This window comes from Petaurus breviceps, unplaced genomic scaffold (genome assembly GCF_028583685.1).
Source record: "Petaurus breviceps papuanus isolate PSGF00001 unplaced genomic scaffold, PetGlider_PUasm1.0 688, whole genome shotgun sequence".
Classification (NCBI taxonomy): Eukaryota; Metazoa; Chordata; class Mammalia; order Diprotodontia; family Petauridae; genus Petaurus; species Petaurus breviceps.
This window is the reverse complement of record NW_027186457.1, coordinates 12,407,323-12,430,695: the sequence shown is the minus strand read 5'-3', so window position 1 is coordinate 12,430,695 and position 23,373 is coordinate 12,407,323. Positions and strand designations below refer to the sequence as shown.

Here is a 23,373-nt window from a genome sequence, read left to right as displayed (position 1 = left end):
CGAGAGAGAGAGAGAGAGAGAGAGAGAGAGAGAGAGAGAGAGAGAGAGAGAGAGAAAAGCTAGTCAATATCAGAAAGAAACAGAAAGACAATGGAAGAATCCAGTGCCTTGAGAGGCCAAGAACTGTATAGGATATAAGGGAAAATACTTTGGATATCAAATTAATGGTAAAAAAAAATCTGGTGATAAGCAAAGCACGTTTGGTCACTTCCCCAGTTTTACCTTCTGTTTTTTATAACTACTGTGGTGGCTAAATTCATATGACTAATTGTAGAAGACCCTGCATCCCGTACAATAACAATGGCAGCTAGAGTAATCCATACCAGGCTCCCTTGAGGTAAGCAAATACCATTATTTCCACTTTAAAGAGACAGAGTTTGGCTGAGTGTGGTCAGATCTTCTTTTACCACTCAGCATGCCAGATGCCAAGATGTACAGTCAGTTTGCTAGGCCAAGCTGCTTCTACATCTCCCTATGGAATTCATCATCATGCCCTTTTCAAACAGGGTCTAGAAAACATTCATTGGTTTATTTTGCAATAACTCTCTTTGTGCAAATGTGGAACATTTCTCAAAGACATTTCCTGGTCACATTAAACAAATTCAGATTATTACTAGAAAAGTTAACTTGGGCTTTTGTGAAATATCTGTTCATGCATTTAAAAAAAAAAAAGAAAAGAAATATGCTTATCCCTTAAGCCAGGGATTCTTAATCTCTTTTGAGCCATGGATCTCTTGAATAGTCATATGAAACCTTGGGATTCCTTCTTACAATAATATTTTTAAATGAATAATATAAAATACATAGAATTATATAGGAAGCCAATTATATTAAAATATAGCTATCAAAAATTTTTTTTAAAAACAAGGTCAAACAAGGTCACCTTCCTTAAGCTTTCTTATGACTACAAATAGCAAAGGTTTATCTTCATTTATGAGTTTTTTTTTTATTTCTGAGCTCTTTCTACCAGTCTTCTCAATGTATAAGGTTTGTTCATCATTTTTCCTCCTTTTTAAAAAGAGAAAACTCAAAATCCCCTTTCTTCATAGGCTTTTTAGAACAGGAGTAGGAGGCAGAAAAGTGAGGTCCAAGCATCATAGGATCATAGATTGGAAGGAATGTCAGAGGACATTTCGTCTGACCCCCTCATTTTAGAATAAGGTAAGTGAAGCCCAGAGGCATTAAGTGATTTGTCCAAGGTCACACAGGTTGTAAGCATCAGAGGCAATATTCGGATCCAGGTTTTCTGATCTCAGAGCTAACACTCTTTTCAGCAGTGACAAATAGAACCTTGGATGAGAGTCATTAGTAAAGCCACAATTGGAACTCAAGGCACCATTCTATAGGGTTTCATAGATCAAAACCTTGGATATCAATGCAACAATCTCATTTTACAGATTAAGAAAAAAATGAAGACTCAGAGAAGCGAAGGTCATAAATACAATAAGCAGACATGGAATTTGAACCCAGGTCCATCCTCTGATTTCAAATCCAGGATCCCTTCTATTTATACTGCATGGCTGTTCTCAAATTGAAAGGATCAGGGACGGTATTTATCATCATAGTGGTGTAGCCCAGGAGCCTGAGGAACTCGTCCCATTTTCCTTTCGTGTTAAAATGTTTACATGCTCACAGCCTAATTGCTTTGGGCCCTGAGCAAACTGCTTTCAGGCCTGTGAACCCAAGCCAAATCGCATGGCTCAAGTGAAAGTACGTAATCTGTGTATTAACCGTGTCTGAAGCAATCAACAATAGCAGCAACCGATAACACAGTCACATTAGTGCTCTGGCCCCCAGGTTGCCGTAGTACCTTCGGCCATTTTAATCAGAGAGGTTTTATACTATGTGTTTCAGGTCAGCCAATTAGAGCTTCATCCAAGCAGGAAAAGCAGGGGCTTGCTGAGATAAGGATGAAGTGCTAGTTTCCTAATGATGTCCTCACCAGGTGTGTCCCCCTCAAAACCATAATGGGGTTTTTGTTAGAGAAGACTGCTATGCTTGATAATACCTTTAGGATATATTTATGTGGCTACCAATTGTATTTAAAAAGCATCTTTATTCTAAGGAACTAAAATATTATTTATTTATTAATAAATAATATTTCTCAGTCTGGTTACTTGACCTTCAGGTTTAAAACTCACTCCTCCCCTGAGGGGGAGTGATAAAAAGAGTGTTTTCTCTGCATACCCAGATCTCTATTAAGCTAATAGGGGAGAAGGAATTGGATTGATGATTTCTATCATCTCTATAGGCAGTCCCCATATGAAAGTAGGAATTAATGTGGTAAGCTGAAAAGAGTCTTTGATTTGGAGTCAGAGAACCCAGGTTCAAATCCTGTTTCTATGATTTATTACTCGAGTGACCTTAAGAAAATTATTTACCTTCTCTAGGCCACAGTTTTCTCAGTTGTAAAATTAAGATTGATAGTCTCTGGGGTTCTCTCTGGATCTAAATTTATCATCCCATGAACTTTATTTTTTAGAAAGGTAAACTGAGTTATAATGGCAAATGACCTTGGGCAAGTCAATTAATATCACTAGAAGTCATTTCCCTCAATTATTAAAGGAGGGGGTTGGACTAGGTGGTCCTTGAGGTCCCTCCCCTCCAGCTCAGGAGTGGTAATCTTGTGAAATTTAGCCATGATACTACAGAGTCAATGGAAATTAACTAGAACCGAGGCATCCTGGAGACGGGATATAGGGGGAGGTCAGGGTGTCTTTCGTCTCTGTTGCTATACAGTAACTTTATACATCATCCAGATGGCTCCCCAACACCCTGCAAATCTCCCTAATTGGTGATACTAGCTACCTGTCTCTGAACACATCCGGGGCGATCATGTTACCTACTTATCTAGAATGAGTACTCACCGGAGGCTTTAACTGTTCATCGAGACCGTACCTCCAGTGGAATGAGGGGATCAGAAATTTGAAGGTGAAATGTCACAGATGGAGTGGTCAGGAATCTGGACCTGCGAAAGAAGACCCTGGATGAATTCATTTTGCTGCAAACTCATTTATTAAGTTTCTACCCCATGTAAAGTACACAAGGCTAGGCTGGGAAGATATAACGATGAAAGATGATGCTGTCCCTGCCCTCACAGAGTTTATAATCTAACATATATGTATAAGGGTGGGATTCAATTCAATTCAACACATATTAAGCAGTTGCTCTGAGTGTAGCACTCTGCTAGATGTTTGGGATTCAAGTTCAAAAATTAAAGTGTCTACCCTCAACAAGCTTACATTATCCTGGGGAGAGGGGGACAAATGATATATAAATGTAAAATATACACAAGGCTACACAGAGGGATGAGAAGAAATATTACATTAGGAATAACTATAGTAAAAATTACTACATGCATAGAAAAGGTTAAAACAGAGTGGCTTTTGAGAAATTCAAGAAAGGAAGGATCACTTCTAGATGGGGAAAGTATGTATGTAGGGGCAGCGATATTGCACAGTAAATAGAGTGCTGGGCCTGGAGTCAGGAAGACTCATCTTCCCGAGTCCAGATTGGGCCTCAGACACTAGTTGTTTGATCCTGGGAAAGTCACAACCCTGTTTGCCTCGGTTTCCTCATCTGTAAAATGAGCTGGAGAAGGAAATGGCAAACCACTCCAGGATCTTTGCCAAGAAAACCCCAAATGGGGTCACAGAGAGTCAGACGTGACTGAAAACAACAACAATGGATGTGGGGACATCCATCAACCAACAAACATTTATTAAAAGTTCCTACTACTACATAAGAATCGTGGGAACTTTGTTGTCATTTAGTCCTGTCTCTTAGTGACCCCATTTGGGCTTTTCTTGGCAAAGATACTGGAATGTTTTGCCATTTCCTTCAGCTCATTTTACAGATGAGGAAACTGAGGCAAGCAGGGTTAAGTGACTCGCCCAGGGTCATGCAGCTTGTGAGTGTCTGAAGCCAGATCTGAACTCAAAGAAGATGAGTCTTCCTGATCCCTGATCTACCTGCCTAGGAGCTAGGTGAGCCTGTCCCTGTCCTCAGGGAGCTTACATTCTTTTAGAACATCAAGGAACAGAGAGAATCAAAGAGGCTTCATGGACTAGGCGGCACCTGAGGTAAAGGAAACCAGTGAAGGATGTTATCATAGCAAGCCTGGTGAGGAGTAACAAAGGTCTGAACGAGGGATAGTAGGAGAGGTAAAGAGGGAGAAATACTGAAGAAGGTGGTCAACAGAATCAATCAACAACAGCTAGACTGGCTATGGAAAGAGAGGTGCCTGGGCAGACAGAGATATGGAATAGGAGAAAGCTTGTCAGGCAAGTTACCCTGTAAGGTTTTTAGTGTTTGAGGAGGGCGATTTGGAACCAAATACACACACACACACACACACACACACACACAAAGATACACATACACACACACGCAAGAGGCAGAGGCCAACTGTCCTCCATTCAAGCATCAGCAAAACTGTGATCATTGCCTTCATCGTCATCACTATTTTCCCTTGTGAAATGACAGCCGAGTGTTTTCAGTGACTATAATTGGTCAGGATTCTGCTTCTCAGCGGTGCCAAGAGAACATCATAACTAAACGTTTACGGGGAAAAACATTCCTGTATTCCAAACTGGACTTTTGTCTGCTGTCATCCAGCTCTGGACCCTGTACACCAACAGGCTAAGTAAAGAATGGCATTTCCTAGCACCTGAATCAGCAATTAAAAAAAAAAATCTTGGCATAGGTGTGGAATAGGAGGAGCAAGGAAGGGGTGGGTTGGAAAGTGATGGTGGGGAGAAGAATAGGGGAGAGGGAGGGAGGAAAAACCTTGCTGAGAGAATCTCTCCAGGGACCTGAGGCTCTTTCCTACTCCTTTCCCCCAAGGGGTAGTAATTACTCCAGAGCTCTGCCTGAGAAGTATCTTTTCCTTTAGCTAGGCCACTCTGATGATCAAGTGAGGGCAGTCAATAAATATGCATTAAGTACCTCCTATGTGCCAGAAACCGTGCTAAGCCCTGACGATACTAGGAAAGGTAAAAGGCTATCCCTGCCCTCAAGTAGCTCCTAGTCCAGTGACAGAGACCTGAAAACAACCCCATACAAAGAAGCCCTAGACAGGATAAAGTGGAGATGACCAACCGAAGGAAGGTGAGGGAATGAAGGGGGATCAGGAAAGGTTTCTTAGAGGGTTTTAGCTCAGACTTGAAGGTAGTCAGGGAGTACAGACAAAGAGGGAAATCATTCTAGGTATGGGGGACAGCCAGCCAGTGAAAGTACCTGGAGTCTGGAGATGGGTGAAATTGGTTCTTTGAGGAACAGAAAGGATTCCAGAGATTACAGAGTAGGGGGGATGGTGTAAGAAGGCTGGAAAAGTATGGAGGGTATTTATGAAAGGATTAACTTTTTTTTTTTTTTTAAGATAAAGGGAGGAAGGCTTTTCTACAGTTTTTATAATTTGCTGAGAGGACTGTTTTCCTGCGTTTAGTCACCAATTGTCTTCAGCACAATGCACACACCTCTCCTTTCATCACAAGGATTAAGGGCCCAAACAAGATACATAGCATTAGCAGGGGGCCCCAAGCACAGGTACCACCAGAAGGGCCCAGAGCACATGCCCGGCTCCACGGGAAATGTTCCCACCCCACTTCTGCTACACTATTAAAAACCCCTTACCTTTGCTGATGTCATTGAGCTGCCCTGATGCATGAAGTAAGGACCCATACTTCCCACTCACTGAACTAAGAAGAATAATGAGGACTTAGCATCACTTGGCTGTGTCAAGTCCGGAGCAGACTTTTGTAGGATCATCAACCCCTTTTATCTTTCACTGTATGTAGCCTGGAGATTCACTACACCTGGGCTTCACTAATTCCACACTGGTAACTGAGACGCAGTTGCATCCTTCTTTTGAAAGTCTTTGAATGCCAAACAGAGGAGTTTATATTTGATTCTGGAGGTGATAGGAAGGGCAGCAGGCTAGCATGGTCAGTTGTACTTCTGGAAGATCACTGACAGCTGAGGGAAAGGTGGACTGGAGTGGGGAGAGATGTGTGGCAGGCAGAGCAACCAGCAGACTATTGTAATAATCCAATCTTGAGCTAATAAAGACCCGCATTAGAGTGGTGCCAAAATCAGAGGACAGATGTACACATAAGGTGTTTTGCAAGTCAAATTGACAGGATGTGACGATTGATATGGGGAAGGGGTGTGTGAAAAAGAATAGATGGTTTCAATCCTGGGTAACTGAGAAGATGGTGGCATCCTAAACAATAATGGGGAAATTAGGAAGAGGGAAAGGTTTGGGGAGAAAGACAATGAGTTCAGTTTTCAAAATGTTGAGATAGCTGGAGGACGTCTAATTCTGGATGGGGAATAGTCAGTTGGAGATAGGATACTGGGGGTCAACAGAGATGTGAAGACTGGATAAAGAGATCTGAGAGTCATCAGCGTAGAAATGATCACTAAATCCATGGGAGCTGCCGATATCTCATAGTGAAATAGTATAGAGAAGGAAGAGAAGAAGGTTTAGACAGAGCCCTGTGGGGCATCAAGGCATGACCTGGATGAAGGTCCAGAAAAGAGAATATGGAGTGCTCAGATAGATGAGCAGAGAGCCAGGATTAAAGCAGCATCAGCAAAACCTAGAGAGACAACATCTAGTCTTCCACTATGGGACTGTCACTGAGCTAGCTCTGTTTTCACTCCTCCTGCCCCAGATTATTTTACTCAGTCTTTCTGCCACTCATTTTCTCTATTCCTTACTTTTTATTCACATAGCTATCATCTCCTAGAATACCTTCCCCTACCTTTCTACCTATCTAAATTCTACCCATAGCTTAAAATTGAAATACAACCCTGCTCTTAGGATTTTGGAATTGAAATTGTCATTAGACACTGTGAGTCCAAACCTCTCATTTTGCAGGCGTACTAACCTGTCAAATTCACTGGGAAGCTGAGGCTTGAGCAAAGTCACATCAGTGTGAAGTGACCCCTTTCTTTTCAAATCCTGTTGTAAAAAATTGTTTTGTCACAATGACTAAGGGGATTAGCGAACAAGGAGGCTCAGGTAAGTTTGGGTCTAAGGACAAAAAAGCTGATAACACACTTAAGGTATAAGATAAATACTGTTCTCTTCCCTCCCACCCCCTCACTTGGTAGGAAAGATGGCTATGTTTTTCCTATCAATGGCTGGTGATCTGAGAATTAGGGAAGGCTAGAGAAGGGAAAAGGAAAAATAAAGCATACTAACAAGAGATGAAGGGCTGCAAAACCCATAAGAGAACTCAAGGATGAAGACCCTCTGCTGGAGCTAATTTTTCTATGGTTAGGAGGTCAGGGGATATACTGCTGGCAGTTTAAGAAAGTAAACAACAGCCAAAGTCTGCCATCTGAGAGGGATGATTGAGTGACATTTAGAAAGGGATGATGCCTGTGAGCATCAAGGGATTGGAGGAGAGTGTGATATGGCTTAATGAATAGAGAGCCCAATATTACACATAGGTGCCCAAAGTGGGTGACCCCTAGGGAGTGCTGGACAGATGTAGCCTTGAGTGCAATTGGGAGGGAAGAGAAGAAAATTTTGAAAAACCATTCGTACATGTTTCATCTGTTGTGTAAAAGAGTTAAAGTCATAATGATTATATTACTTTCCAAATAAACACACAAAATGAAAGTTATATCTGATCAGTGGTCAAGTTTGCTGACAAGTCTTAACAAGCAAGCGTTGGCAGGCTAGCATGCTGCACATTGTTGCAAAGTCCAATTTGTACCAACGGGAATATGTGCATGTAATGACTTGTTTACAATATGATAATATATGGTTACATGATGCAATATTGCATCATCAAAATTTCAATGCAGGAAAAAACTCAGAAATTTACAATAAATTGTTAAATTTAAGAGAAATCATTTTTTAAAATTTATTTTTTTAATGATACAATTTTTTTTAAATCACCAAAGGGTTAAAGAATAGTCGATTTTGGGGCGAGGCAAGTAAATTTTTTTTATAAAGGGGGCAGTAGGCAAAATAAGTTTGGGAACTTCTGATTTAGAGGGAAAGGTCATTCCCTAGAGCTGCTTACTGTGTAAAATCTGTGTAAAATCAACGAATATTTAAGTGCATTGTGTTGCTATGTCTGCTACAACTCTGGCTTTTCATGGAATTTACCAAATTTTATTTACCAAAATTTACCCAAAAAATGGGTGAAAGGAGTAAGGAAAGAAGATAGAGATGTAATGTCATTACCAAGGTGTTCCCAAATTGGAGTACTATTAATTTGGCACTTAATCCTGCCTTATCCCATTACCTCCCTCATTGTTTTGAAGAGTTGCTGAAAGCCTTTATTGTTATTTTATAACTTTTAATGGGATTAGGCTTTGTCTAAAACAAGGTCCTTGCTCCTTATGATCTTGCAGTCCCATTGGGGATGCTTCTTTATATCCCTCACAGTACCTGGCACAGAACCTATCCAGTTGGGGGTGCCTTTTCATATCTCCCACAGAAACTAGAGCAGTGTCTCACACCCAGTAGAAACTAAATAAATATTGGTTAATTCATCACCACAGAGTATACATTAAGGTATGAGGCATGTTGACTTGAGTGCCCACCTTGAAGTCAAGACCTTGGTTTGAATCCCACTCCGAAACTCAAGGGTTGTGTGACTGTGGGCAAATCACTTAAATTTTCTGAGTCTCAGATCCCTAATTTCTAAAATAAGGATAAATAGCATCCTATATTGTAATTATAGGATAATATAATATCAATCTCACTGAGTCATTGTGGGGTTTAAATGAAAGAAGGTATAGAAAAGACTTTGCAGTTTTGAAGTCACATGTAATTATTAAAGTTTTATATTATTATTGTTTGTTGGTGTTATTAATAATAGTAGCTACCATTATTTGGAAAGATCATTGGACCTGGATTCAAACTCTACTTTTAACTCAATACCCATGGGTATTGATCCTCAATGCAACTAACTCAATACCCAATACAATGGGCAAGTCACTTAGCCTTACTGGGCCTCAGTTTCCTTAACTATAAAATAAAGAAGGATGACCTCTAATATCCCTTCTAGATTTCTATCTATGGTCCTATTATTTAAGCCTGAATTATATTAATTAATTAATTAATAATAAATTAATTATATTAATGAAATATAATTTTATCAACACAGGTCACCAGCAGTGAAGTTTGAGGATTAAACCCTTGGATTCTCCCAGTAATAAATACTTGCTGATCGATTGTGTGCTAGTCAAATATTAATTGAGTGCAATTGTGAGCCAAATAGGCCTCAAGTAGGAGGTTAAAAGTGGGTGGAGATCATAGGACATCTTAGGAAAATTCAATAATGTGGTAGTGAGATTTTACTAAGTTAAGGTGAGCTGGCTAAATTTAGTGAGCTTCAATAATACTCACCTAACTCCCACTTCTCCCTATCTGATTTGCAAAGAAACAGCTCATCATGTTAGCATGAATAGCTTAAAAAAAAATTCATTGCAGGCTTCATTTCCCATCACCCTCATACTTAGTAAGATTTTGAAACCAAAAGGTGCAAAACTGAAAAGGCCACATAAACACCTGCAGGAAGCCTTGACTTCTCAGATTCTCACCCTTGGGGCACCCATTTTCCAACTCCAGGTCATAAGGGCTATTTAAAAAGGCAGGCTTTAATCTCATTGGCCGTGGTCTTTGAACACCCAGGCCCAAAGCTGTGGTTCTTCCCAAAGGAAGGCACTACTTCAATGTGGAGATAAATGGGCAGAGACTTCAGTACTGAAACCAGTTCCTGAAGGGTATCACCAGACACATCCCTACCACATACACCACATGCCCTCAGCAATTTGGTTTCCAACCTCATGAACTGCTCTTTTCAAAATCACCAGCGGTGTCTTAGTTGCCAAATCTAACAGTTTCTCCTCTTTCCTTCTTCTTGACCCCTTGGTCACTTTTGACATTGTTAATCACCTCCTCTGGGATATACCTTTCTCTCTAGGTCTTGATGACATTGGTCTCTCCTTGTAGTCCTTCTACCTGACCATACCTTCTCAATGTCTTTTTCTGGTTCTTCAGCTACAACATGCCCACTAATGGTGGATGTCCTCCCCCACACCCCAAGGCTCTGTCCTGGGCCCACTTCTCTTCTCCATTCATACTATTTCACTTGGCGATATCAACTCCAATGAATTCAATTAGCTCCAAGCAGATAATTTCCAGATTGATATATTTGGCCAGAGTCTCTCTCCTGAACTATAGTCCCTTATCACCAATTGCCTCTTACACATCTTCATTTGGAGATCCCAGAGATGTCTCAAACTCATGATGCCCAAAAGAGAACTAATTATATTCCCCCCCCCACAAAAGAAGCCCTCTCCTCTTACAAACTTCCTATTTCTGGGTAGGTACCACCACCCTCATAGTCACCTAGTTTTACGACCATGGTACCATCTTCAACTCCCTCCTCTCACCTCACACCCGCTATTATGGCTTTTACAGTATCTCTTATGTGCAAGATCTTCTCTTCACTCACACATCCCCTAACCTAGTCTAGGCTTTCATCACCTTTTGCCTAGACTATTATAATAGTCTCAGATTGGTTTTCCTGCCCCCAGTCTTTGCACTTTCCAATCCGTCTTCCACGGAGTTGCCCCCAAAAGATTTTCCTAAAGCCCAGATGTGACCATGCCATCTCCCCACTCAAACACCAGCATCTCCCAATTAATTCTAATATCAAATATAACGTAGTTTGGTGTGTGGGGATAGATATACATGTGTTTATAAATATGTAAATACCCAATATACACATATGCATATATGTGTATATATGCATACATGCATGCATGCACATGTATGTGGCAGCTAGGTGATGCAGTAGATACATCACTGGGCTTGGAGTCAGGAAGAGCTGAGTTCAAATCTGGCCTCAGACACTCACTATCTCTGTGACCCTGGATAAGTAATTTAACCCCTATTTGCCTCAGTCCTTCATCTGTAAGAAGAACTGGAGAAGACAATGGCAAAATACTCTAATATCTCTGCCAAGAAAGTTCTATTGGCAAAAGTCCGTGGGGACACACAGAGCTGGACACAAGTCAACAACAACAGATGCCCCTCCTCTACAGATTCTATAATACAGCCCCACTGACCGAATTCTCTCTCATGCAGGACACTTCTATCTCCTGACTGCATGACTTGGCACTGGCGCTTTCTCCCAAGCCTGGAATTCTCTCCCTCCCCATCCCTGCCTCTTAGCTTCCCTGGTTTTCTTCAATATGCAGATTAAATGCTAATTAAGGCAAGAGGCCTTTTCTAGTCTCCCTGGCTGCTGCTGTCTTCCCTTCTGAGATCGCCCTTCATCTGCTCTGTAAATGTCTTTTCCCCATGATTTTAATTTAATACACTCTCCATTTTACATGACCAACCACCAGATACTTCCTTAGGTACCTCCACCACAATTGTACCATCAACATCCTAAGACATTTAATATTGTCACGTTCGTGGTATGCTGTTAAGCTACTCTGCCTTTATCTTGCATGTACCTTGTTATTTACACGGTGTCTCTCCTATTAAAATGAGAGCTCCTGGAGGGCAAGGGCGGTTTTTGCCATCCTTCCGGTCTCCAGAGCTTAGCACACAGTAAGTACTCACTTCATACCCATCTCTGCTCACTGTCCAGACTTTCTCTCAGACCTTTCCAGCAGCCTCTGTGAAGGTATTCTCCCCTCACTCACAGTCTTCCTTTATGAGTTGCCTTCCCTCAGTAGAATGTAAGCTTCCTGAGGGTAGGGGCTGTCTTGTTTGCTTGCATTTCTATCATTTCCAGCACTTAGTGGAGTTCTTGGAATATACTGAATATATAATGAATGTTTTATCTATTTAGACTATTCATTTACTATTGTAAGGGTTAGGTGGCCTGAATGCCCTACCCCCCACCCCCAACAGACAGACAGACACACACACACACACACACACACACACACACACACACTTTTTTTTTTAACCTAATCTGTTGAAAAAAAAAAACCTTAAAATCTGGGGAGGAGTGGGTTGGATAGGAAAATTCAGGTAGAATAACCACAGATATTAAAGTAGGTAAGAACTCTATCTGTGGATCTAAGAAATCAGGAAAGGCTTCAGGAAGGAGGAAGCATTTGAACATTGCCTTGAAACAGAAGAGAGATCTCAGCAGATGGGAGACATGGAAGTTATTCAGGTTAGGTATGAGGGATGGTGTGGACACACGCACACAGCTGTAGAGGAAAACATGCATTTAAGCAAGTAGTGTGGTTGGTCGGGAGTGTGGAATTGGATGCTTCTAAAACAGGTCTGACCACACCACTCCCTTGCTCAAAGACTCTGGTAGCTCCCTATAGCCTTTAGAATGACATACAGATTTCTCTATTTGATATTTGAAGCCTTTCACAGTCTGACTTTAGCCCACCCTTCCAACTTATAGGACTTGACTGTCCTTGGCACAATGTAGCAATGTAGCCAGAATGATCTAGTTGCTATTCTAAATGAATGACCTTCCATTCCTCAACTCCATCCATGCCTGTACATGGGCTATCACCCATGCCTATCCCTCCTCACCTCTGCCTTTTCTAATTGCTAGTTTTCTTCAAAGATCAGCTTAAAGACTACCTCCTACATGAGATATTTGCTGCTGCCATCCCCCAACCCTTAGGCTGTCAGGGTCTCCCCTATGGTCAATGCCTTGGATATTTTTTGTTTTCTTATACAATTTCCCCCAATAGAATGTAAGGTCCTCAAAGGCAAGGGCTGTTTCATTTTTATTTTCATTTGCTTAAGTCCTAGAGTACATAATAAATGTTTATTGATTTATTGATTGAGAGGAAGTGGTCTGAAACCAGATAGGAGCCAAGTTTTAGAAGAGATGAAATGCTAGACTTAGAAGATTTACATTTTCTTTTAAGTGACTGGGAGCCATTGAAGGTTTTTTGAACGGAGGGGAGTGACACCAATGAAATCCTGCATTAAGAATATTAGTTTGGCACTTTGTGAAGGATAGATTAGAGAGGGAACCGAAGGGACACAGGAAGACCATGTAGGAGGCTATTACATTAATATGAATGAGAGGTAATGGAATCCTGAATAATTCTGGTGGTTAGCATGAGTGGAAAAGAGAAAAACACGGGAAAAAAAAGAGAAAAACTAAGTGGAGGTCTATGTTACCAAGTCAATGCAGGGGATTGGGTGGTCCTTGCAATGGGTTTCTCCTGACCTTACAATGTTAATAAACTAATTCAATGTCACATGTGAAACTAAGGAAACCTAAGTTAAAGTTTAACTACAAAGCTGTCTTTCTGAGGCCAACCCCAGGGGGAAAACTTTAACAGATGCTTTAATGAAAAAAAAAAATGCTTCACCCCTAAATGGTGTTTCTAAACTAGATTGAAGAAAAGATTAAAGGCGGAGCCTTTTCCACTAAATCCATCAACCAATATTTATTAAGGCCTACTATGGGCCAAGTGCTGTGCTAAGGCTCTGCTTAGATTATCTGACATGAAAGCAGTCTTTAAGGTACAATGTCTGGGAGCTCCTATCAAGCAAGTAGGAAGTATGACCCCAACAGGATGCACAAAGGTAACATTTTTGATGGCAGAACCAAATTTCAGAAAAAGATCTTGGTAGGCTACAATGTTGGACTGAGGCTAAGAAGATGACATTTTAAAGGAATAAAAGGAATGTGGGTTGTTTGGTTTTGTTTATTCACCATTAGAAGTAAAAGACATAGGAATCTTGACTAGAATGGGTCTAAAAAAAATGTGGAGAGTTCAGTGGACCACAAGCTCAAAATGAATCAATGATGTGAGCTGGCAATTCCAAAATCTACGTCAAGGGAGGCATAGCATCAGAGCGTATGGTCAGACCACAGTTGTAGTGTGGCTTTCAAACATTCTGTATAGGAAGGACAGTGATATACTAGGGAACATCCAGAGGAAGGTGATCAGGATGTCAAGATCATGACTTAGGGGAAAGAACTAGTAATGTTTAACCTGACAAGAGAAGACTTAGGGCAACTGACAGTAGTCTTCCAAGTATTTGAAGGGCTGCCAGGCAGGAAGAGGATTAGACTTTTTCTATTTTGGGGGAGGCAATTGGGGGTTATGTGACTTGTCCAAGGTCATACAACCAGTACGTTTCTGAGGCTGGATTTGAACTCAAGTCTTCCTGACTCCAGGGCCAAAGTTCTTTCCACTGTACCTAGCTATCCCAAATTAGACTTTTTCAACTTGGCCCCAGAAGGCAAAACTGATCACGATGGACAGTTATTGTAAATAGGATGATTTAGACTTAATAGAAGAACTGACTAATTAAAGCTAACCCCAAATAGCAAGAATTGCCTCAGGAGGGGGTGGGTTTTCCCCTCACTGAAGGTCTTCAAGCACAGGCTGGATGACCATTTGCTAGGTATGTTTGTAAACATGATTCTTGCCCAAGGTACAGGTTGGATGATGGCTGATGAGGGTCGCTCCAACTCTGAAAGTCTATCATTCTCTGTTTTCTCCCAATGACAGACTGTATCCATGTCATTTTTTTTTTTTAACTACCTCCTATCATCTGTTCTAAAATGGCTCCATTCTGGTGCTGGACACACTGTCCAGGGCCAATGTTCCCATAGAGTGGCTTCAAAGACTTTTCAATAAAGAACACGGTGCCCTTTGGGACACTCAGAAACAACTCTTGAGGCACAGAGATCTTTCAAATCCATCCTCCTTTACAAAGTTCAGTAAACTCCAGGCACGTGTAAATTAGGCAGGCCTGGAACTGGGTGGTGAAGTATAACTGGAATAGAATTCTAAAAATCCCCATAAAATTTTTTAAAATTACATTATCTTTTTCATGTATTTAGGAAATGATAATTTGTGAATTTCAGAGAGAGAACCAGGTAGAAAGACACAGAAAAGAAAAAAAAGAGAGGAATTACCCAGAGCCCAAATGTTGATGCTAACAAGTATAGTCATTCCCTTTATGGATGCTTTGAAATGATAATGGACCTAGATTCTACATTACTCAAAATATTAGACATATATTACTTCCCCAGTGACTCAGCTTCCCTAAAAATGTCATCTGTGAAGTAAGGGTGGGGATCTTCATTGGTCTGACAGAAACGGAGAAGACACTGGGGTTAAAAACAAAACCCCAAAGGCAGTCCCACCGTATGGTTCTTGACAAAAATTCCGCTTGGGTATTTTCTAAGTCTGTCCTTTAGGAGAAATGGGGGAAGTTAGGTGTGAGAATGAAAAGCCCACGCTGCAATGGATGGTTGGTCCTAGTGAATCTGTAAAACCTGTGACCTTTCTAAAGGCACAGTTGGAGGGGTTGGGGTGATAGAAAGGGGGCAATACTAGTAATGTTGGCATTGAGGAGTAGGGTGCTTGATACTTGTGGAGTGTTAAGGCTAAAAAACTTTGGGGAAAATGCCACTGAAGGAATCCATATTTTAGCCTCTCCCTGACTACTGTGTACAGCCTTGCATTTTTGTTCTAAAGTTGGTAATGCAGTAGGGCTATGGGCCCGAGTCAGGAAAACCCGAGTTCAAATGTGACCTCTGACACTTACTAACTGTGTGATCTTCAAGTTACCCTCTGTCTAACTCAGCTTCCTCACCTATAAAATAGGAATAATTATGACACCTATGTCATGGGGTTGTTGTGGGTATCAAATAAAATTGTATTTGTAAGAAGCACTTAGAACAAAGCAAGGTACATAGTAGGCACTATATTAATGCTTATTTACTCCTTCCCTTCTCTGTTTATTTCTGTTTACACACTCATGAAGTAGGGCTGGGGAATCATGTCTCCTTCCAACACTCAGCACCCACCATGGTTAAATGATGTATCTCTGGGCCGTTCATCTTACAAAATAGAATGTATCTATTGCTGTGATACACAGCAATCAATCACAAAGTCATTTTTATCAATGTCAGTGTTCATTCTAAAGCTCTTAGCAGTTAAACTGATATTGTTGCCTTTCTCTGTTGCTGCCAAATTGGACAATTGGCTGTTCTTAAAAACATGATCAGTGTTTTTAAGAGACTTAGCTTCAATGTATCAGAGATAAGTGATTTGGTGGGTGTGGGTACTCCTTCAAGCAGCACAGGTCAAAATCTCTCTATGACTGAATCTTTGTGCGTTGTGAACCCCACTGGCAGTCTGGAGAAACTTATGCACACTTCAGAAGTCTTTAGTTGCATAAAATAAAATACATACGATTATAAAGAAAGCAAATTATATTGAAATAAGGTTATAAATTTAAAAAAAACCCTCGGAGACCCCAAGTTAAGAATAACCTCAAATTTAGTACATGGAGTTGGGAAGTTGCTATGGTTAAAAATGCATCAGCTTTTAGTGAGCATGGCAATGAGTCTTTCTTTCGTGATTGAGGCTGATCCCTGGGCAAGAGGCATACAGTCTGTTACTAAGGCTTTCCAGCTTGGTCAAGGCCTGCCAGGGCTTGAAGTCCATGCATTCTTTTAGCACAGCCTTCAAGAATCCTGGGTCTCCTCTATGCCACAATAAGGCACCAGAGTAATAACAATAACTAACATTTATATAACTACATAATAATAGCTATGTGCCAACCACTGTGCTAAGCACTTTGCAATTATTATCTCATTTGATATCACAACAATCTTGTGAGGTAGATGCTATTTTTATTCCCATTTTTCAGTTCAGGACACTGAGGCAGACAGAGACATTGACTCTCCTAGGGTTATACAACTGCTAAGTGTCTGGGACCAAATTTGAACTCCGGTCTAGCCAATTTGAGGCTCAGTGCTCAGTCTACTGGGCTACCTTGCTGCCTGTGACATGCAGGAGGGAGAGGCATCTTTGACTCTTCCATCTTTCTAACAGCCCATATCCAACTAGTTCCCAAGTATGGTAGATTCTGCCTCTGTAATAACACTGCTTGTCTCTGCTCACGAAGCTACCACTCATTACTTTCCTCTTGGACTATTACAATAGTCTCCCAAGTGGTCTATTTCTTTTAGTCTCTGCTTTTTGCAATGCACCCTCCTTCAATATACCAACATAAAGTCCCAAAGACCCAAGTCTGACCCTGTTACTCCCCTGCTCAACAAGCTTCAATGGTTCCTTTTTCCCCTCTATGATAGAATATAAAGTCCTCAGTTTATCATTTAAAACCCTGCACTATCTGGCTGCAACCTACCCTTCCACATTGTTGCTTTTCTCTGCCGTTGCCAAATTAGACAATTGGCTGTTCTTGAAACTCAACCTTCCTTATCCCAACTCGGTGCAGTTGTACAAATGACCCCACATGCCAGAAATTCACTCCCTGCTCATTTTTGTCTCTTAGAATCTCTATCTTCTTTGAAGGGAAAGCTTAGGTTCAAACTCTTCTATAAAAGTTTCCACCAAAGCTTTTAATATCTTCCTCCCCTCCCTTCCCTCCCCTCCCCTCCCCACGCACAGTACAAGATGGACCAACCTAGATAGGGCAGATAGCAAATCTTCCCTAAAATCAGCTTTCTGAGACAAATTCAGCCTGTGGGCGATGGGGAAATTCTGGATTATAGTGAGGCTGCCCAGCCATGGAGTTTAGGGAGGTGGGAGCCCACTTGGGGTACAACATGGGGTGGGGGAACATCTGTTACCTCTCTATTTTAAATAAATTCTAAAGCTCCTGTCAGTTAAACACTTAATTCAGTTGTTTTTGCATAGTAAAAGAGTTTAAAGGCTATTAGCAGCCCTCTAAATTTCAGCATCCTGAGCCAAAATCCCAGTTACTTCATCCTAATCATGGTTCTGTTTTCTTTGATCTACTGCTCACTCTCTTCTCAAATTACCTTGTATTTGCTCATCTGTGAACACCACCATCCCATATAGAGCATACTCTTTGAGAATGAAGATTGTTTTGCATTTGAATCCCCAAGCCTAGCACTGTGCCTGTTAACATAGTAGGATTTTAATACCTATTTGTGGAACTGGAGCCTTTAAACCAGCTGAAAATAAACTGGTACCCCGTGTATTCTTAAGGTAGTGTCTACCAATGATAAAGGAACAAAATCTATTACCCAGCGATCTTCTGTAGTAGTGTCTAGTCTCCAACTAGCCCTCTGCGATATGTAGGGAACCTCTCAAATGGGAAAGACCCTCTGCCTTAGATAATCTCCAATGCCATCTTTCCTTAAAGAGGGTGTCTGGCATGATGCACTAAATCTCTTGGCTGATCCCGCCCTCCCCACCCTGCCATTTTTGCCTCTTTTTATGCGTGTTCCATTTCTCTTATTAATTGTCCCAGTATCTAGTTTGCTTGTCTGAGATGTACAGACACTGAGCCATTGGTTTTACGTTACTTCCCAGATCATTTTCTTGATGAACTAACTGCCCTCAGAGAATTTACAAAGACCATTTTTTGCCCGACTTTTTTCATTATTGGCATCGTATCAATTTTAGGTTTAGATATCAAATGGTAATTTCAGGTTGTTCTTTCAGAGATCCTTTAACCCAGCCCCACACCCTCACCAGTCGTGGTGTCACCCTGGGCAAGGCACTTAGCCCTGTTTGCCTCAGTTTCCTTATCTGTTAAATGAGCTAGAGAAGGAATTGGTAAACTACTTCAGTATCTTTGCCAAGAAAATTCCATGGACAGTATAGTTTATGGGGTCACAGAGAATTGGACACAATTAAACAACTGACCAACAACATTATATTTTTATGAATAAATGGATGGATGGATGACAAAGCATTTATTACTACATGCCAGGCACTGTGTTAAGTGGTAGATTCAAAGATAAATAAAACAGTTCCTGTCCTCAAACAGTTTGTATTCTGATTGGGGAAGATTCACATAATGGAGTGGTAGTCTGGGAAGTATGTTTTATTGAAGAAAACCACAGGGATGGAGACTGAGGTCATAGGGCAATTGATTGATAATGTCCTATCATTGATTTAATTATTGTTCCCAAAGCTAAAGGTGGAAATTGGCAAGGGAGGAGGGGCATGATGTACTGCCACTCTGAGGTGGGACAGTAAGTACTAGGAAGAAGCAGCAGGCTGAATACGGGTCAGGTTAGTTATGGTGACCACTCACCAGTCAAGAAGCCTGGGGGCCTTAGGCAGGACTGGAGTTCAGGTGCTGGATGAAAGGTGGAGGCAGGAGGGCAAAGGCATGTTGTGAAGATGGGCAGGAGCAGCAATGCCCTTTCCTGATCCCTTTCATTCTAGTGCCTTCCCTCTGGTGATTATTTCCAATCTGTCCTGCATAGAGCTTGTCTATGGTTTACACATCATCCCTTTCCCATTAGACTGTGGGCTTTGTAGGAACTGGGACCTTTTGCCTCTCTTTGTCTCCCTAGTGTTTAATACAATGGCAGGTGCATAGTAGGTGCTCAATAAATACTGACTGGAAGTCATCCATTCATTAACAAGTATTGATTAAACCCCTAGTAGAGCTAGGAAGCATTGCTTCAATAAAAGATGGTAACTATCTGAAAATAAATATGATAGAGCTGGAATGGACCTTCTGGGTCATCTGGGGCTAATTTAATTTATGCCATTAAAGTAGTTCTTTGAAGATAGGATCCATATCTATAGCTGTCTATACTAATATAGATTAGGATGTGTGTGTGTGTGTGTGTGTGTGTGTGTGTATGTATGTTTGAAGTGGCTCATTGTTTAGAATACCTTACTTGGAGTCAGGAAGACCTGAGTTTAAATCCAGCCTTAGATACTTATTAGCTTTGTGACCCTGGGTAAGTCACTTAACCCTGTTTGCCTCAGTTTCTTCATCTGTAAAATGAACTGAGAAGGAAATGGCAAATCATGTCAGTATCTTTGCCAGGAAAACCCTAAATGCAGTCACGGAGAATTAGACACAATTGAAATAAATGAAGACTATATATGTGTGTGTATGTATAATGACATTCAGCAAATATTTAAGACATTTGTTCCAGCTTATGGGAATACGTGCATATATATGAAATATATATACACACACACATATACCTACATATACACATTGTGTAAGTATAAAGTTATATGTGTATATGTATGTATTCCCAGAGGCTGACAAATATCTTAAATGTTTATTGAATATTGAATAGAGAAAATGAGAAAAGTGAGGCCTGTAGGGTGTTAGTGACTCGCCCAAGATCCTACCTAGATAGGATCATAACATTAGAACCAGAAGGGGATTTGGAAGGCTCCTCATCCAAGTCCCCGGTACAGCCCAGAGAAGGGAGGTGGGTTGCCCCGGGTGATACATATGCAAAACGCTGTGCTAGGTTCTCAGGGGGAAGTAGGAAAAATAAGATGTGCTTTCTTCCCCCCAAGGAATGGACAATTTAGGAAGATGAGATGCGTACACAAATGGCATGATGCGCTATGGAAATTCAGAGAAGGCAAAGCTGAGGACTTTGCAGATGTGACCAATAAGTTGGACTTTGAATCATGTGGAGAGAGGAGTGAAGGGGAGGTAGAGAGAAATGGCCTGGGCGAGGAGAAGGGAAAGTCTTAGGGAACAGTCCAATTATGTAAGGACATAGAGAGAGATAAAGCTAGAAAGGTAGGAGAGCATACAGCAGTGGACAAAACACTTAACCTCTGTTCCTCATTTTTCTAAGAAACTGGAAGCAATAATTCCACCTTGTTTATGATATGAATACCCTAGCATTAGGACATGAACTCTAAATATTCTATTAAAAAATAAGCATTAAAAACTGTTAAAATTCAAGATATTACCATTTTCTTTCTTTCACTATACTGGTGTGCACCAATTAATTTATAAATAGTTTTTATTTAGTGCTTAGGAAAGGAACAAATCAATCGTCCCCTGGCTTATTTAAACTGAAAATAAAAGGGTTTCCCTCAACATCGCTACTGAAAACAAACCAGGAAGAGCTTCCCTACCTGGGTAGTCTCATCACCAGGCTTGAAGTCAGAAAGGGAGAAAAAAATTCATAAATCAGTATAAGCTTTACTGTAAATATCGGGGATAAATTCAAGAATATTTTGTGGCTTGTCCTTGTGTAGCCAGAGCTGCATACAGGCAACCAGAGAGAGTGGGTTTTGCTGCTTCCCTTATTCTTTCAGCTAAGCAGCCTGGCCTATAATCTTGATGGTTCACAGCAGGGAAAGGCCATGTTAAACATAGCACCAAATGTTGTTACGTAACTAGATAGAGGTCCTATTTCAGGATTTTTCAATTCCCTTTCTTTTATTTTTAAAACCTGGGAACCACTTGGTTTGGTGGGACAAAAGATCTCACTCATTTCCAATCTCTCTTGAGTGTCTCCTCTCTGAAAATAGGGAATCTAAGTGTCCGGCATATTAAGGGATTTGCCCAGGGTTGTATAACATGTTAGTGGCAGATGCAAGCTTCAAGCCCCTTAATATTGCCGAAAGCAACAACTACAACAATAACAACAAAACCACCAAAACTAACAACACACACATACACACAGACACACACACACACACACACACACACACACACCCCAACATGCAAAAACAGAAACAAAACCCCTATCTTTGAAATGGGTGGGAAAAGGGTACAAATGTCTGATGAGATACCCATTAGGTAGTGCCTAGTTTTTATTTTTAGACTCTATTGATAAGCTTTTCACTCATTCCAGAAATGCAGGCATCATCATAGACTACCTGGAGAGCCCCCATGGATCATATCTAACCTCAGAGAAAAGGAATCATACCACACATGGCCAAAAACACTGGCTGGCACACATAGAATTCACAGAAATCATGGCGGACCAAATGGCTATCCAGAATGTATGGAGCAGTCTTGGAATAAGTGAACTATTCTCTATCTCTCAGTTCTATGTGGGAAGAGGGGGGGTGGTCTTTTTTTTCCTGGTAGAGAAATTCTGAATGTGCCTCTTCTGGAAGGGTGTTTGTATTCTTTAACCCAGAGATTGAAGAAGTCAGTCAGCAATCAACATTTACTAAGCACCACAGTATGCAGAGAGGACTGTAGGAGGATCCAAAAATAAATTGCAGACACACTTCCTGCCCTTGAGAAGCATATTTGAGTTAATGACGTAGGTAAGGACTGAATGGGAGAAGTGCCAGTAAATCTGGAGGGGGGAATGCAAATTTTGAATAAATATGATGTGTGGTGTGTGTGTATGTGTGCATGCATGTGTGCATATGTTGTGGTGATTTTTGAAACTATTTGTAGACCAGCTTTAAACGAGGATGGGGCAACGAATACAGCTGTGTCCAAGTGGAATAGTTCTGGCAGAATAGGAAACCAGCCCCTCCCAGAATAGTCCTTTTTTTTTTTTTTTTAAAGAATCTTCATCGGAAAGGTCAGAAGACTAGTAGCATTCCTGGCTCCCGTGACAAGTGACTTTTGTTCTAGGAGATCCTAATGATAATAATGATATTGATAACTATTTAGGTTTACAAAGATCTTTACAAATATGAAAGAACCACCATGGGATTCCATAAAGGAATTCCACATCCCCTTACCCTGGTAATAGTAATCAAATTAACTTTGCCATTGCTTCTGGAAAGGGTGTGTCGATAGATCCACTGTCCGCATCTCCACTTGCCATTCCAGTAATTTTCCAGACAAAACACTCTTTTCTAGCCACTGTCTCTTATAAGCAAGGTATCTTTCATTATTATGTAAAGGCTGGGACTGTCTCTCTTTTGTATTTGCTAACCTAGGGCTTACCACTAATAATAAATGTAACATTAATATAATGTTTTAGGGTTTGCAAAGCAGATTGCAAATAATATCTCATGTGAGCCTCACAACAGCCCTGGGAAGTAGGTGCTATTATTTTTCCCATTTTACAGGTAAAAAAACTAAGGCAGACAAGTGACTTGCCCAGGGTCACACAGCTAGTACATGTCTGCGGCTGGATTTGAACTCACATCTTTCTAACTCCAGGCCTAGCTCTTCATCCACTGTGCTACCTAGCCACCTCTTAATCCTTGTAGAAAAGGCATCTTTTCTTTTGAATTTCTACTACTCTTGACTTTTGCCCACTAGACCTCAGTTCCAAATACTTGCCCTCTAGATGCACAGTAAACTGATCCTACATAATAAACTGTTTGTCTTGGGTGGGTGATGTAACCTGACATGAGGCTCCCACTAGAGCAGGAGTCTCTAAAATGAAGGGGCACAGTCCCTAGGAAAGGTGCAAAGAAAATATTAGAACATATCAGAAGTTCTTAATCCAGGACTAGAAATAGAATTTGGGGGTCTGTGGGGAAAAATTACATCAATAATATTTTCACTAACCTCAATCTGAAATTTAGCTTTTCTTTCATTTATTTAAAAATGTCATTCCAAGAAAGGGTCCCCAAGCTTCCCCAGACTGCTGAAGGGATCTGTGTTTCTGTCTCTATCTTTGTTTCTGTCTCTCCCTTCTGTCTCTCTCTCTCTCTCTCTCTCTCTCTCTC

General features: G+C 40.9%; 1 protein-coding gene and 1 long non-coding RNA gene across 13 annotated transcripts in view; one reads left to right on the top strand and one right to left on the bottom strand.

Moving 5' to 3' along the window:
• ZBTB38 (zinc finger and BTB domain containing 38) overlaps positions 1-23,373 on the bottom strand; it is a 91,459-nt gene that overhangs the window by 61,644 nt on the left and 6,442 nt on the right. For all 12 annotated transcript variants that reach the window (XM_069104644.1, XM_069104645.1, XM_069104642.1 and 9 more), the window contains exon 2: positions 2,868-2,968. The gene's annotated coding sequence lies outside the window, so the exon portion shown is untranslated. The remainder of the gene's footprint in view (positions 1-2,867; positions 2,969-23,373) is intronic.
• Positions 11,542-23,373, top strand: part of LOC138174370 (uncharacterized) — a 23,020-nt gene continuing 11,188 nt past the window's right edge. Inside the window, exon 1 of the long non-coding RNA XR_011171694.1 lies at positions 11,542-11,593. This is a non-coding gene — a long non-coding RNA (uncharacterized lncRNA). The remainder of the gene's footprint in view (positions 11,594-23,373) is intronic.